Below are 13,160 nucleotides of genomic sequence, written 5' to 3'. Positions count from 1 at the left end.
AGTAAATTAAGATAAAATTAATGCACAGAGATATTTAAAACTGGAACATGGTATCTTCAGAAATCTAAGCTATCCTCCTGGAGAAAAGTACCATGTGGCAAGTCCCTGGAGACGCTGCAAGGAAAGAAAGGCCACATACACTACAAGGAAAGAAAGGCCGAAAAGGAAAGAAAAGGAATAACTGTAGTACTCCAGTCATTAACACCAAGGAAAGAAAGGGAATAACTGACATACCCCAGTCATTAACACCAAGGCCCCAACTAAGTAAGAGAAGACTTCATGAACTTTCTCGTTCAGCTTAACCAACAGGTGAACTCAGCTGTAAGAGCAACCCCAGCTAACATCACTTGAAGCAGCTATTGAAAATAGTTAAACTGAATAACACATAAGTACCATATCAGGAAACCAGGTAGCTGACTGATTATTTTCATTATCTAGCCATTAATTCTATTATATGCTGTCAGTTTGTCGCATATGGCCTTTATTGTATTGAGGTTCACTTCTGTATCTTAATTTGTTGAGAGTTTTGTTGTGAAAGGATGTTGAATTTTGTCAAATGCATTTTCTGCATCTATTGAGATGATTATAAGTTTTTTGTCTTTCATTCTGCTAATGTGGTATATCACATTTATAGATTTGCATTTGTTGAATCATCCTTGTATCCCTGGGATAAATCCCATTTGGTCATGGTAAGTGATCTTTTTAGTTGAATTTGGTTTGCTAATATTTTGTTGGGGATTTTTGCATCTGTGTTCATCAGGGATATTAGTCTGTAGTTTCTTTTTTTCTTGTAGTGTTCTTGTCTGGCTTTGGAATTACTCACTCTTCTTCAAAGTTTTGAAGGGTTTGAGGACTGATATTACTTCTTCTTTTAATATTTGGCAGAATTTAGCAGTGAAGCCATCAGGTCCTCGGCTTTTCCTTGATGGGTGACTTTTTAATTACTGATTCAATCTCCTCATGTGTTACTGGTCTGTTCAGATTTTCTATTTCTTCATGATTCAGCCTTGGAAAGTTGTATGTATCCAGGAATTTATCCATTTCTTCTAGATAATTCAGATGATTGCATATAGTTGTTCATGATAGTCTTCTTGTATGATCCTTTGTGTTTCTGTAGAATCAGTTGTAATGTCTCTCTTTCATTTCTGATTATTTGAGTCTTCTCCCTTTTTTTCTTAGTTGAGCTAAAGATTTGTCAATTTTTTTTATCCTTATAAAAACCAACTTTTGGTTTCATTGATTCTCTTTATTATTTTTATAGTCTACATTTTATTTATTTCTGCTCTGATTTTTATTATTTCCTGCATTCTGCTAACTTTGGGCTTTGTTCGTATTTCTCCAGTACTTGAGGTGTAACTTTAGGTTGTTTATTTCAGATCTAGCTTCTTTTTGGTGTAAGTGTTTATCAATTTAAATTTCCATCTTAGAAATGCTTCTCTGCATTCTTTTTTCGAGTAAAATTTTCCAATCCATGCTGGAAAAATGGCAAACTACGTTTTCTTCAGATCTAGGCATACAGTGCAATCAATGTTTATATTATCTTTTTCAATAAACCTTTTGTACTCCTATCAGTCTTCTGATTATAAATCATTCTCCAAATAAGTATTTTGGTAGATATAAAAATTTTTGCCTTGACTACAATTGTACTACATAAAGTAATGGTTCTCTCTATGTCAGGAGATGAGCCAGTTATGTATTTAGAAGTTTTTTATATGTCTTATTTTATTTTTAAAAAATTTATATTAGGATTGTGCATAGTGGTTCATACCTGTAATTCCAGCACTGTGAGAAGCCAAGGTGGGCAGATCACTTGAGGCCAGGAGTTCGAGACCAACCTGGCCAACATAGAAACCCTCTAATAAAAATACAAAATTAGCCAGGTATTGTGGTGCATGTCTGTAATTCCAGCTACTCAGAAGTCTGAGGCATGAGAATCACTTGAAATTGGGAGATGGAGGTTACAGTGAGCCAAGATTGCACCACTGCACTCCAGGCTAGGCAACAGAGTGAGATTCTGTCTCAGAAAAAAAAAAAAAAAAAAAAAAGAAAAAAAAAGAAAAAGAAAAAAGAAAACAAAACAAATTTATATATTTAGAGCCCATTTTTCTGTTTGAATAGTTAGATAAAAATAGTTTTATTACTGAATGCTTTAAAATGAAGGATATTTTTCCCCTTTTGGTGTCTCAAAAAAACTTTCCCACTTTGCCTGCTAATATAGAACATGTGCTCCAGCTATTAAAAAAAAACTACAGCTTATGAATATAATAATGGAACAAACTAAAATTAATTACCAGTAACCATTATGTATTGACTTCATCAAAGAGGTATCTTGTCTAACTGGATACCTTTTGTCTGAGCAGACACTACTTGTCTGTTATTTTCATTCTAAAATGAGGGTTGGAAATAGGTATATAATACTAATTTGGGGTGACCTGGTTACTAATTTGGAGACTGCCATTTTCAGAAATGTTAGTCTTGAGATTTGTCCCTCTTCATTTGTGTTGAAAGGTTAATAACTTCAGTGTAATTAAGATCACTAAGATTATGCAGATATAATATAAATTTAATTTTTAATAAATGTTAATTAACCCAAGTGTACAGAGCATATAACATATGACAGAGGTACATGAGGCTAACATTTTAGTAGAGGTTTATCCTTCTTATGAAGGATACAGCACTGATTTCAATACCACAGATAAAGGGAATTCAATAAAAATTAAGGTAGATTATTCGATATAATGTTTTAAGCCTGTTTGACTGCTTCTAACTATATAGATTATACTGCTTTTGTCCATGAATAATTGTTATACTGTCAAGGGTATTAGACCATGTTAATAAAACCCAGAAGAACATATCTTGAAATGTAAATGTATTGAAAAACAAAAATAGAATACATTTGAAAGTTCAATTGCATACTTAACTCATTTAATAAATATTTATTGAGTATCTACTACATGTCAGATACCATGCTTGTGATTGTTTCTAAATTTTTTTTTATTTCCAAAAGTTCATTGCTAGTACAGATGCTCCTCCACTTAACTATAGTTACTTCCTGATGAACACACTGTAAATTGAAACTATCTTAAGTCGAAAGTACACATAATACACGTAACTTAACCAAACATCATAGCTTAGTCTAGCCTACCTTGAACGTGCTCAGAACACTTACATTAGTCTACAGTTGGACAAAATCATCTGGCAACAGAGTACACTGTAGAGTATCAGATGTTTACCCTCCCGATCCCCTGACTGACAGGGAGCTGTGGCTTACTGCCACTGTCTAGCATCATGAGTGAGCATCTTACAGCATATCTAGCCTGGGATAAGATCAAAATTCAAAGTTCAAAGTACAGTTTCTGTTGAATGCTATCACTTTTGCACTATTGTAAACTTGAAAAATTACAAGTCAAACTATTGTAAGCTAGGGGGAGCATCTCTTTATAAAATGTGATTTATTTTATAAAGTGACCTTGTATCCTGTGAATTTGCTAAACTCACTTATTAGTTCTGTGAACTTTTTTGATAAATTTCTTGGGATTTTCTGTGTAGACAATCGCATAATCTCTGAATAGACATCATTTTATTTTTTCCCTTTCAGTAAGTGTATGCTTTTTATTTCTTTTTCTTGACTAATTGAATTGGCCAGGACTTGAATGTTGGATAGATGTATGACAGCAGACATCTTTTTCTTTTTCTCAGTCTTTGAGGGAAAAAATTTAAACCTTCATCATTAAGTATGCTAGGTTTAAGTTCTGTGTGCATGTTGATGTGCATATGTTTACGTGCTACCCATTATGGGTTTAAGAAAGTTCCTTTGTGTTCCTGGTTTGCTGAGAGGCTTCTGAAAAATATAGAATGAATGGAATTTGAACTTTGTCTTTTTTTTCTGCATATATGTGGCGTTTCTTCTTTAGTATGTTTATATGGTAAAATACATTTCTCTAATTGTATTTTCTGGTTTTAGACCAAACTGGCATCCCTGGGATAGACTTTGCTTGGTTATTTAGTATCGTTTTTATGTTTTTGCATTTGATTTACAAATACTTTGTTGAGAATTTTTGCATTTCTGTTTGTGAGGTATATTGGGCCATAGTTTTCTTGTGCTGTGTTTCTGTACTTGTAGTATCAGGGTAATGCTACCCTCCTAAAATAAGTTGGGAAGTATCATCTCTGGTTTTCTGGAAGACTGGCAATTTTTGTATTTGTAGATTTTCATTCTTTCTTTCCTAAATTTTTGGTAGAATTAACTAGGGAAACCATCAAAGCCTAGACTTTTTTTTTATTTTTGGAAGCTTTATATTTGAAATTCATTTTTTAAAAATAGATATAGAAAACTTTAGGTTAACTTTTTTCTTGAGTGAGCTTGACAGTTTGTCCCTTTCAAGAATTGGTTCATTTCAGCCAAAGACAAAAACCACATGATTATCTCAATAAAGGCAGAGAAGGCCTTTGGCAAAATTCAACAGCCCTTTATGCTAAAAACTCTCAATAAACTAGGTATTGACGGAACATATCTCAAAATAATAAAAGCTATTTATGACAAACCCACAGCCAATATCATACTGAATGTGCAAAAAGTGGAAGCATTCCCTTTGAAATCTGGCACTAGACAAGAATGCCCTCTCTCAACACTCCTATTCAATATAATATTGGAAGTTCTAGCCAGAGCAATCAGGCAAGAAAAAGAAATAAAGGATATTCAATTAGGAAAGGAGGAAGTCAAACTGCCTCTATTTGTAGACGACATGATTGTATATTTAGAGGACCCTATTGTTTCAGCCCAAAATCTCCTGAAACTGATAAGCAACTTCAGCAAAGTCTCAGGACACAAAATCAATGTGCAAAAATCACAAGCATTCCTATACACCAGTTGACTTAAAGACAGCCAAATCAAGAATGAACTGCCATTCACAATTGCTACAAAGAGAATAAAATAGCTAGGAACACAACTAACAAAGAATGTAAAGGACCTCTTCAAGGAGAACTACAAACCACTGCTCGATGAAATCAGAGAGGACACAAACAGATGGAGAAACATTCCATGCTCATGGTTAGGAAAAATCAATATTGTGAAAACAGCCATAGTGCCCAAAGTAATTTACAGATTCAACACTATCCCCATCAAGCTACCAATGACCGTCTTCACAGAACTGGAAAAAACCACCTTACACTTGATATGGACCCAAAAGAGAGCCTGCATTGCCAAGTCAATTCTAAGCAAAAAGAACAAAGCTGGAAGCATCACACTACCTGACTTCAAACTATACTACAAGGCTACAGTAACCAAAACACCATGGTACTAGTACCAAAACAGAGACATAGACCAATGGAACAGAACAGAGGCATTGGAGGCAATGCCACACATCTACAACCATCCAATCTTTGACAAACCAGACAAAAACAAGCAACAGGGAAAGGATTCCCTGTTTAATAAATGGTGTTGGGAAAACTGGCTAGCCATGTGCAGAAAGCAGAAACTGGATCCCTTCCTGACACCTTACACTAAAATTAACTCCAGATGGATTAAAGACTTAAACAAAAGACCTAACACCATAAAAACCCTAGAAGAAAATCTAGGCAAAACCATTCAGGACACAGACATAGGCAAGAACTTCATGACTAAAACACCAAAAGCATTGGCAACAAAATCCAAAATGGACAGATGGGATCTAATTAAACTTAAGAGTTTCTGCACAACAAAAGAAACAATCATTAGAGTGAACTGGCAACCAACAGAATGGGAAAAAATTTTTGCAATCTACCCATCTGACAAAGGGCTGATATCCAGAATCTACAAAGAACTAAAACAGATTTACAAGAAAAAAACAAGCCCATTCAAAAGTGGGCAAAGGATATGAACAGACCCTTTACAAAAGAAGACATACATGAGGCCAACAAACATATGAAAAAATGCTCATCATCACTGGTCACCAGAGAAATGCAAATCAAAACAACATTGAGATACCATCTCATGCCAGTTAGAATGGCGATCATTAAAAAATCTGGAGACAACAGATGCTGGAGAGGATGTGGAGAAATAGGAACACTTTGGCACTGTTGGTGGGAGTGTAAATTAGTTCAACCATTGTGGAAGACAGTGAGGCGATTCCTCAAGGACCTAGAAATAGAAATTCCATTTGACCCAGCAATCCCATTACTGGGTATATAGACAAAGGATTATAAATCATTCTATTATAAGGACACATGCACACGAATGTTCATTGCAGCGTTGTTTACAATAGCAAAGACTTGGAACCATCCCAAATGCCCATTGATGATACACTGGGCAGGGAAATTATGGCACATATACACCATGGAATACTATACAGCCATAAAAAACGATGAGTTCGTGTCCTTTGTAGGGACATGGATGAACCTGGAAACCATCAATCCTAGCAAACTGACACAAGAACAGAAAATCAAACACCGCATGTTCTCACTCATAGGTGGGTGTTGAACAATGAGAACACATGGACACAGGGAGGGGAGCATCACATACTGGGTTCTGTTGGGAACTAGGGGAGGGACAGTGGGGGTTGGGGAGTTGGGAAGGGCTAACATGGGGAGAAATGGCAGATATAGGTGATGGGGAGGAAGGCAGCAAACCACATTGCCATGTATGTACCTATGCAACAATCTTGCATGTTCTTCACATATACCCCAAAACCTAAAATGCAATAAAATATATATATTTTTAAAAACAGAATCAGTTCATTTCATCTAACTTTGGAATTTATAAGCAGTGATTGTAGGATTCCCTTCTTCTACCTTCAATGCCTATAAGGCATATCATTTTCTATATTTTCTTGATAAATCTAAGTAGAGATTTATCAATTTTATTGATCATTTCAATGAACAAGCTTTTTGTTTCCTTTTGTTTCCTTTACTTTTTATCAATTTTATTGATTTAGTCTGTTTAGCCTTTCCTTTTGTGCTTGATTTGCATTTAATTAGCTTTTCTTCCTCCTGTTTTAAGACTGAAACTTACATTATTGATTTGAGTTTTTTCTGTTTTTTCAACATAAACATTTAATACTATAAACATTGCTGAGATGGACATAGCTGTAGCTGCATCCCACAAATTTTGATGTGTTGTATCTTCATTTTCAATCAGTTCAAAATAATTTCTAATTACGTTTGAACCTTCCCCTTTGATCCAGGGTTATTTAGAAGTGTGCCATTTAATTTCTAAGTATTTGGAGATTTTCCAGAATTTTTTTTATGGATTTCTAATTTAATACCTATTTGATTAGAGAATATACTTTATGCTACTTCAATTATTTTTAATTTGTTAGGATTTGTGTTATAGTCCACGATATTAACTGTATTCATGAATATCCATATTCAATTGAAAAAAAATGTTTGGGGTTTGCTTTAAGTATCAGTTAGGTCAACTTGGTTGATAGGGTTAGTCGAATGTTCTAGAATCAATGGGAAAGACAGGTTGTAATGGGATTACTCTTGGGCAGCAGAAGTTTAAGTTAGTATTTGAACTGAGATTTTTCTGATTATATAGTTGATATTCTTTCCATTATGTCACAATAAAACATGAAAAACTCTTAAAATGTGTAAAAATCTCCAGGTATTGTGCAGCAAACATAATTCTTGATCCTAAATTTACTTTTATGCTGCAAGTAAATTTTATTTTTTGCTTAAAAAGTCAAAACCTATTTAGGAAATGTACAGGTTTTCTTGTTCTTTGCAAACAGACATTAAATATTTTGTTTCATTTCTCATTTCATTTCTCACTGCAAACAGGCTTTAAATATGTTTCCTAGTATACCCAATTTTCAAAGGCAAGTCCTTCTATCTCTTTTAAAAGTTAATAATTTTGGAGTCAAAGGACTACTTCCCTTTAGCTATAGAGGGAAAGACTGGGGCATAATGAGGAAAGAAATATCTTAAACCACTGCATTAAGTATCAACTTTGGGCTTTTCTTCACTTTTCACTCACACTCTTCCCTGCTTCCTTCTATTCCGTGTGAGTTAGAGTAGATTACAGCAGTATCTTCCAGTCTTAAGAAAAAATAACCACCCACATTCTCTGTTGACAAATACAAGTATCCCACACTCTCCTTCTGTTACATTTAAATTTTATAAGTAAATAAAACATTTTTGACTTAAAAGTTTTAAATAGTCATTTTCATTTTTTTCAAATTTCTCATATCCCCTTCTGCTGAATTTCATATATACTCCCTAATGGTGACCCCATGTTGGAAGAGCAAATCATTTCTCCTTCCAGATTCATCTAGACCTACACATCTGGGGATCCTTTAGCAGTCTTCTTGTTCTCCTCAAAGTCTTTTCACCTTGTCACACTGTGGCTCATGTGTATGTTCAGAAATGGAGCAGGCTCCATCATCCTAGATGACCTTCTCCTATTCCCCTGTAAACCCGTGCCTTCCAGAAGGGAGCAGGTCACAAAACCAGCTAATCCATGCAGAAGTGTGCAAAGGAATCATGTATGTCACAACTCATGAGGACACTAGTAATAGGTCAGGGTTGATTGGTCAAGGGCTAAGGCCAAGCAAGTTCTCCAGAGAATGTTAAGCATCCAGGTCACTAGTAATGAAAAATTTCCTTTGCTGTTTATTATGGTAGTGAAACTGTATTTGGCTCTGCTACCAATTCTGTCATCATTTAATCAGAGCCAGTAAAGAGGCTATCAGACATGCCTATTCTTTAATAGGTACCTTCTCCAAAATATTTATAATAATGGAAAATGAAATGGTATATTGATGAGTCATATTAACCTCTCACTTTTTCACAAGTTGATTTTGGAGCTTGGGCATATTGGCTATGGGATCATGCCATATATTTTTAAGGATTTGTCCTAAAATTTCTATAGTATTACATAAAATATAAGAAAGGGATAGAGAGGTATGGAAGAAAGGCAGTGATTAAAATAAAAGAGAGAGAGGTGAGCAAGAGAATGGGTGAGGGTGAGAATGAGTGTGTACATGAGACTAAAGACTTGATATATTTGAAGACTGAAAACATTGTTTTTTAATCCATCCTCTTGCCTTCTTTACTATCCTCCTTTAATTGAGCTTCTGCTCCTATGCCAGTGTCAATGCTTAAACTGTAAATGTAACTGTGTTGGTCCTTTGCTTAAAACATTTTAGGGGATGAAGCCTCTCCATCATCTGATTCCAAACTTATGCTTTAGCCTCACCAGCTGCCAACCCTTCACCTTTGGTTTAGACAATTTTCATTTCTTTTAAGTTTCTGAAGAACACTAGGCCATGTCATTCCTCTGTGCCTCTATATTTTTTACTCCTTCTGTTTGTCACGTGTGATTTTCTTCTCTGTTCTCCTCAAAGTCTTTTTCACCTTCACTTGTCACACTGTGGCTCATGTGTATGTTCAGAAATGGTGCAGACTCCATCATCATAAACGACCTTCTCCTTTTCCCCTGTAAACCCAAGCCTTCCAGAAAGGAGCAGTCCACAAAGCCAGCTAACACATTTTGCAACACCTCCTCTGTGATGTCTTCCGTGACCATGCATTCATTGAGAGTTAGTAACTTGTTCTTCCATAAAACACTGTATATAGTATTTTCATTATAATAAGCCATTGTTATATGGTTATTTTTGGTTTTGCATTTGTTTTCTCACTGGTCTGTGAACTCCTTGTGAGCTAGGTCAATGTCTTTTTGTCATTTTGTCACATGTATTTAACATTGTGCCTGGTACAGTATAGGCTCTTAGAGAATGTTGTTTGATCTAAATCGAACAGCTTATATGACAAGAAGTCACCAAACAGTCTTTCACTTTGTAGATTCTTATGTCAAATACACTGCTGTGTTGTCACTATTATGGTATATAATGTATCTGCTCTAGGAGAGAAAAAATATTTTTAGGTAGATAGCTGGATCAAGCAATCATCTCTTTTTTCATTTGAATAAAGCTACCCCAAAGGAAAATGTAATAAACAGAATAGTTTTACATCAATCTTTTATATTTAGGAGAGAAGAGGATTTGCAAATTTTTTTCACGAGCTAGTTAGAAACACTAAGCCCTTATGCAATGTACTTCTGAAAATAATATCCAAAGGAACAGCAGGTTTAGAGTAAATACTAAATCCAAATGTGGCTAGATTCCATCTTCATTTTGGAAACAGCCACAGCTGTGGCCAGCCCAGAAGACGATGGAATGCAGATGAGGATTTGATATGGGGACAGGAAAGGTTTTCTGCCCTGAGGCAGTTGGTACATAGACCCTGCCCTTCCCTGACCCTGCCTCCTATTCCCAACCCCCATCATTACCCAGGAAATATACTGGTGATCTTGGCAAGATCTGGCACTTGGATTCTGTACTGTTGGGAATATCATGGTAAGGGGCTTCAAAATAAAATCTAAGATGAAAATATTATACTGTACGTGTCAAACGCTCACCAAGTATGGACAAATATCAAGTAGGCCAAAGAGAACGCTTCAAAAAATTTCTATAAATTGTATTTTGCAATTTATCCAAGGCAAAAGAAACATAATAGTTCTCATATAATTAAGCCCTTCCTTTTCCAAAAATATTACAGTAAGAGATTATATGCCTGCTGGAAATGACACACTAGTCTTAACCAGCAATATTTTATGGAGAAGATAATTTCCAGTTCTTTCTACTGCGTCTGCCCCTGTACTCTACCCACTTTTCCCCCATTCTTTATTAATTCATCAGGAAGCACATCTGACAAAAAATGAATATCTGATCTATAGCAGTTTAAGAGTTATTAGCATCTGCATGGATGTAGCATATCTATCCTGTTAAAGGGCTACTAGGAAAACTAATTATGGCTGTGGAAGTCAGGATAGTGGTAACCTTTGAGTGGAAGGATTGAAAGGAGGCACAAGGCAGCGGGGGGGGTTCTGGGGTGCTGCTCATGCTCTATTTCTTGATCTGGGTGCTGGTTATATGAATGTGTTCAAGTTGTGAAAAAAAATCGAGCTATACACCCTTATGATTTATATTCTTTTCTATGTATATGATTACTTCAATAAAAATAAACAATTGTAACAATTATGATAATCGAAGTGTCAGCCTTGTGTTGGTTCAAAACATGAGTATATCTCTTCAGCTAGATATTAGTTTATACTCTTCACAAAGACTATAAAGACCAGTAAGTCTATGTCTAGACTATAAAGTTAGTACAGGAATGTGGAATATACCTTTTAGTAAGAAGTTATTTGTTTACTTTGAGAACGGGAGGCCCGGAAACCAGCTGAAGAGGCCTGTTTCTTGTGAGTAGGAAGGCTGGAAAGTTTCTTTTCAGCTCTTGTTACCTACTGCCCAGTTCTTCTTCAGTCATCTTCATGTTCTTACAGAACAACCCTCTGGGAAAATCAGAGCGGATATAATCAACCTAACTTTTAAAAAGAGGAGACTGAGGCACATAATTTTTTTAACTTTTAGGTTCAGGGGTACAAGTGCAGGTTTGTTACATAGGTAAACTTGTGTCATGGGGCTTTGCTGTACAGATTATTTCATTACCCAGGTATCAAGCCTAGTTCCCATTAGTTATTTTTTCTGACCCTCTCCCTCCTCCTACCCTCTCCCACCAATAGATGCCAGTACATGTTGTTCTCCTCCATGTTTCCATGTGTTCTCATCATTTAGCTCTCAATTGTAAGTGAGAGCATGCAGCATTTGGTTTTCTGTTCCTATGTTAGTTTGCTATGGCTAATAGCCTCCAGTTCCATCCATGTCTCTGCAAAGGACATGGGCTCATTCTTTTTTTATGACTGTATAATATTCTATGGTGTTTATTTACCACATTTTCTTTATCCAGTCTATCATTGATGGGCATTTAGGTTGCTATTGTGAATAGTGCTGCAATGAACACATGCATGCATGTGTCTTTATGGTAGAACAATTTATATTCCTTTGGGTATACACCTAGTAATGGGATTGCTGGGTCAAATGGTAGTTCTGCTTTAGTTCTTTGAGGAATTGCCACACTGTCTTCCACAACGGCTGCACTAATTTGTACCCCCACCAACAGTGTATAAGTGTTCCTCTTCCCCGACAAGCTTGAGGCATATAATTATTAGTAATCTGTTCAAACTAATAAAGTCAGTGGTGATGCTAGGATTAGGATCCAGATCTCTTGGTTCCTGATGTATTATATTTCTCAGCTTTCCTCAAATAGCAGACAAAATTAGCACGTCTGTGAGAGGAATTTTTGGTGAAAGAGGATGGTGGAGTTTTCTGGGGTACCCCCACTGTGAGAATCCAGCAATGGCTTCCCAAAGGGAGGCTACAGAGTAGGAAGATCTATTCCCATAGATCATAGCAGTCTGATCTGGATATAGACAATTAGAGGGTGCATTTTCTGTAGAGAATTTGAAAACAGTAATAAAGCCAACCAAAAGTTGTTGGTCAGCTTTTTTATTATCACCATGTGCCTGAAAATCCTGAGCAGCCCTTCCTGCAGATACTCCTGCAGACTGGACCTGAGAGTAATGATGAGAAGTACAACTGACTGTTTCCCTGCACCCACCCCTTTGCCACATTTTGACATTAAAACTCTTGTAGTTGTAGGACATGACATTGCCAATGCACTGAGAGGCATGAACTGTTTGTCTCTAGGGCCAGAGGGATAAGGCACTTGTTTGAAGGTGTTATAAGTAGACAATCCAGTTGGTTCTAGGTCTGCATCTTTCTCATGAACACATTTCCAGCATCTGTTCATAGAACTGGAGTCTACAGGCCTTGAGAAGATAATTGAGAACACAGACTTCAAATGCATAGTTTGGCTCAGAAGCCTTCATGGAGGTGGCATTTTCACTTGGCTAACCTTTCAAGACCATAGTCTTTCCAAGGTGCTTGCTGCCAACCTACCTTGGTTAGTTGAATAACTTCACCTTTTCTCCTCTGATATTAATCCTCTGTGACTTTCACTAAACTTCACTTTCTGAAGTGCTACCTTTTAAAAGGAAGAGAATTTTGTTATTCTTAACTTTCTTTCCTAATAGCTTCATACTTCTTTGATCCCAGCCCAGAACACCATAGCTGATTATAGAGATATTTTCTGCAAGGAGCCCCATCTGGATTTACCTACACCAAGCTGAAATGCTTGAGTACCATCCAAAAGGGAAGGAAAAAAATGTGTCCTGTAGTATCAAAAATGCTGGAATGGAGATATAAAGTAGTATGTTGTCACTG

General features: G+C 36.0%; 1 protein-coding gene across 1 annotated transcript in view; it reads right to left on the bottom strand.

Moving 5' to 3' along the window:
* Positions 1–12,926, bottom strand: part of FAM227B (family with sequence similarity 227 member B) — a 287,158-nt gene extending 274,232 nt beyond the window's left edge. The window contains exons 1-2 of the mRNA XM_032297816.1: positions 12,837–12,926; positions 11,165–11,329 (exon numbers count right to left, since the gene is read on the bottom strand). The gene's annotated coding sequence lies outside the window, so the exon portion shown is untranslated. The remainder of the gene's footprint in view (positions 1–11,164; positions 11,330–12,836) is intronic.
* Positions 12,927–13,160: the final 234 nt, after the last annotated feature.

The sequence above is a fragment of the Sapajus apella genome, unplaced genomic scaffold, assembly GCF_009761245.1.
Source record: "Sapajus apella isolate SASKATOON/1434 unplaced genomic scaffold, GSC_monkey_1.0 scaffold37, whole genome shotgun sequence".
In the NCBI taxonomy this organism is placed as follows: Eukaryota; Metazoa; Chordata; class Mammalia; order Primates; family Cebidae; genus Sapajus; species Sapajus apella.
The sequence above is the reverse complement of the archived record's forward strand: the minus strand, read 5'-3'. Positions and strand labels throughout refer to the sequence as shown.